Here is a 4,619-nt window from a genome sequence, read left to right on the forward strand (position 1 = left end):
GTGATAGGATGCCACCTTTGCAATAAGACTGTTCATGAAATTTCATCCCTTCTGGATATTCCATGGTCAACTGTAAGTGATTTTATTAGAAAGTGGAAGCGTTTCCTCCCCCAATTGCAATACCTCAACTCAATTGCAGTGGCAGCAAGATCTGGGAATTAATTTGTCATCTTCTGAATGGGATAGCTTGTGGAGGAACTCAATTAATATGAGCAAATGCGTAAGATATAGACTAAAACAGATGTAGATAATGCATAGGGCATATCTAACTCCGGTCAGACTAAAAAAGATGGGCCAGAGCCAACGCAGGACAACGTAAAATTACAGAGTGGGGTCAACAACTGCTGAGGAGCATGGTGCGTAAAAGTCGCCAACACTCTGCTGATTCCATAGCTGAAGAGTTCCGGAAATCCACTGGCATTAATGTGAACACAAAAACTATGCGGTGAAGCTTCATGGAATTGGTGTGAACTGGAATGGACATCATCAACAGGAACCTAAGGGCCTTCATCCAGAACTCGATGGGAATGTGGAAGACAACCCTAGAAGCCGACTCAAAGCCAATTGCCCAAGTCAACATCAAATGCGGCATATACCAAGGAGATGCGCTATCACCACTTCTGTTCTGCATAGGCCTGAACCCCCTCAGTCAGATTATCACAAAGAGTGGTTACGGGTACCAATTCCGAAGTGGAGCAATGACATCAAGCTGTACGCCAGGAATGAGCGAGAAATCGACTCACTGATCCACACCACCAGGATCTAAAGCAACGACATTGGACAAGTGCGGCCGGATGGTCTCAAAGAGAGGCAAGATGATCAGAACTGAAGGGGTTGACCTACCAGAGGGCAACATGGTGATATCCAAGACAGCTACAAGTACCTTGGTATCCCACAGGCTAATGGAAACCATGAGGAAGCCGCAAGGAAGTCAACCACAACCAAAACCTCCAGAGAGTAAGGCAGGTCCTGAAAAGTCAGCTGAATGGCAGGAACAAGATCCAAGCCATCAACGTGTACGCACTACCAGTCATCAGATACCCTGCTGGGATCATAAGCTGGCCAAAGGAGGAGATAGAAGCCACAGATATCAAGACAAGAAAGCTCCTCACCATGCACGGAGGGTTTCACCCCAAATCCAGCACCCTGAGACTGTACGCTAAGTGGAAAGAAGGAGGCCGAGGACTAGTGAGCATCAAGGCCACTATCCAGGATGAAACATCAAAAATCCAAGAGTACATCAGAAAAATGGCCACAAAGGATGAACTGCTAAGTGAATGTCTCAGGCAACAGAAACCCGATAAGAGTGCAAGGAAGAGGAGCAGACAACCTGGAGAGACAAGCCCCTACATGGCATGTACCACCGCCAAATTGAAGAAGTGGCTGATATCGAGAAGACCTACCAATGGCTGGAAAAGGCTGGACTCAGAGTCCAGTACAGAGGCACTGATCATGGCAGCACAAGAACAGGCCCTAGGTACAAGAGCCATAGAGGCCAAGATCTACAAGAGTAGATCTGACCCAAGGTGCAGACTATGCAAAGATGCCTCTGAGACAGTCCAGCACATAGTAGCAGGGTGTAAGATGCTAGCCGGTTCAGCGTACATGGAGAGACACAACCGAGTGGCTGGAATAGTGTACAGGAACATCTGTACCCAGTATGGAATAGAAGTACCCATTCCCAATGGGCCGCACCACAGAAGGTGGCTGAAAACAACAGGGCCAAGGTGCTGTGGGACTTCAGCTTCCAGACTGACAAACAGGTCCTGGCCAACCAACCGGACATAGTGGTGGTAGACAAGGAGCAGAAGAAAGTGGTGGTGATAGATGTGGCCATACCAGCAGACGCCAACATCACAAAGAAAGAACAAAAAAAGGTTGAAAAGTACCAAGGGTTGAAAGAACAGCTGGAGCAGATGTGGAAGGTCCAAGGCAGCGTGATCCCTGTGGTAGTAGTAGCACTCGGGGCAGTGACCCCCAAACTGGGGGAGTGGCTCCAACAGATCCCAGGAACAACATCAGAAGTCTTAGTCCAGAAGAGTGCAGTCCTAGGAACAGCTAAGATACTGCGCAGAACCCTCAAACTCCCAGGCCTCTGGTAGAGGACCCGAGCTTAAGGATGACACAGATACAACCCCAAGAGGCTGAGAGGGAAGTTTTTTTTACAGTAAATGAGGTGAAAAAAAGATATATTCATCTTTTTTTTTTTTTTTTACAGACATTCATATTGTGATTACCATATGCACTGTTGAATATGTACTGCTATCTGTGTGCTGAGTTGTACATACAGATAATTTATGCATAGTACAGTGACCATTTTTATGAAGGTCTATATATGACATGCAGTGGAAAAGAGATATTCTGTGCCAAACTAATGATCATATGACTAGGGATGGAACAGTTCTGTAGTGAATTAAGTAAAACATTTAATAATCTACTAGAAAAGCTGTAATTTAGCCTATTAAATAGTTCAATAGATAAATATATAACCATGGTATTTCAGCAATGTGGCCATTTTTATAGTAAATAAAGCAGTATTTTGTTTGCACTAATTAGAAAACCTGTTATTTGAAGTAGCCAAAGAAATGAAAATCGTTTCTTGCTGTAATTTTTTTTTCTAATTCTAATTAAAGCTGCAAGCACATGAGGATGTTCTGTGGGTGCGTCATGTGTGACCACATCATCAGTACACCACACTGTAAAATATTTATGCAAAATAAATGATGACTGTATGTATGACCGTTGGCTATCAGGTATGCATAGATATAGGGTGCTTTTCATTGTGTCAACTTCCTTGCGTCCTCTCTCCTCCTGTGACCTGGAGATTGCTTAGCCCTCCGCCAACATGAAGGATCTTCTAATTCCTTAAATACACCTGGAGGAGAGAGGAGGCTTCTGGAGGAGCTGAGAGCAAGGAAACACTGGTGTATCCTACACAGAAGTCTTTTATCAAGTGGCGTGGGTGTGATCTAAGAATACCCCACCTCTACATGTGGAACATGTACATGTGGAGTGCCATTGAGTGCGTATGTTTATCATGATTGAAAACTTAATTGATAGTATTAAAAAACAAAGTTTGCTTAATTCACACAGTTTATTCTCATAGCTTTTACTCTGTAGTGTCTGTATGGGGATCTACACATAATATAGAATACATTAGAGTTACATGCTGAGATGCAGTATAATGTGCCATCACGTTGTGTGTGATAAATAACAACTTACTTGATCAATCTCAAAGTGTTGTCCAAATAACAATAATACAAGTAAACAGGTTACATACAAACCAAAGTAATCATAACAAATAACATTGATCTGTACATAAATTAGAATGCACATATTTGAAATTAATATTTAATGGTCAGCAACAGTAATAATACTGCTAAAATGGTAAATAATTAAAACTGATTCTGATAACATTACCAGTCTTATGGCAAGAAAACTACACACGCTAATATATCTTTTTTCATTGTTTTAATCCTGTATTTTGGTGTCTCAAAAATTCACAGATGTATTCCTGAATTCAACATACAGATGCAGCATCTATAACTGAATATATAAAGTGAATGAGGCGAACTATGAGATATAGTCATCCTACTTATTTTTCTCTCCAAACATTGACATTGAGATTACCATACATACTGTTTTAACATACAGACACGTTATATATATATATATATATATATATATATATATATGACATGCAGTGGAAAAGAGATCTTCTGTGCCAAACGAATAATGATATTACAAATAAAACAAATAATGAGTCAAAAGAGCTTGGAATGAGTGAGATCTGTCTGTATATTAGGGTTACGGCCCTGGCCGTATTATTAGTATTATGTTATGGTATTGGTTCTGTCTGTGGTGTGTGTTGGTGTTCTTTTGTCCCTGTTTCTCTGCATGAGTGTGCAGCCTGTCGATTGTAAGATCTTTGACGGCAACCCGTAGGTCAGCTCTGACTGGTCCATGCCGTGGACTCGGCTTGTGGAGTGTCGCCTGCTGACTGGTTCTCCCGCAACATCCGCCAGGGATTCAAAATGCCGCACCACACAGAAATTCTTCGACAGAACCTTCAGCAGCAGCATCCTTCTGTCCTCGGTTGTAGAGTGTGTGTTTTTGCGATAGTGTGAATTGTTAAGATCTTAGTAGATAGTGTTTTTGTATGATTGTGTTTAGTGAGTATCGTAAGGGTGAGCTGCCATTTTCTTTGTACTACTTTTCTCCTGTTTTTCATTAGGTTAGGGACTTAGGTTTAGTAACTGTATTTTATTTATATTGCATAGGAATTAGTAAGGATTTTTGTTTAAGGAAGTTAGCTCTTTTTTGTTTGTTGTTTTGGCCTTGGTTCACCCTGAAGTTTTGTTGGTTGGTTTTGTTGCCATTTTGCTTCACTTATTTGTTAATAAATCACATCACTTGATTGTTAACACTGTGTTAGTTGTTCATTTGGGAATCGGGGTAGGATTATTGGTTAATTTTCATCACACACTTATGTGGTGCTCCTTCCCCCTAGACAGGGGTGTAACAATTAGATTGGAAAAGTTTCAGATTGCAACTAGCTAAACACAGCTCAGCATGTCAAAGAAACTATGGTAGCCTTAAAACATTTTTCCAGTGTTTGG

The sequence above is a fragment of the Dicentrarchus labrax genome, unplaced genomic scaffold (genome assembly GCF_905237075.1).
Source record: "Dicentrarchus labrax unplaced genomic scaffold, dlabrax2021, whole genome shotgun sequence".
Lineage (NCBI taxonomy): Eukaryota > Metazoa > Chordata > Actinopteri > Moronidae > Dicentrarchus > Dicentrarchus labrax.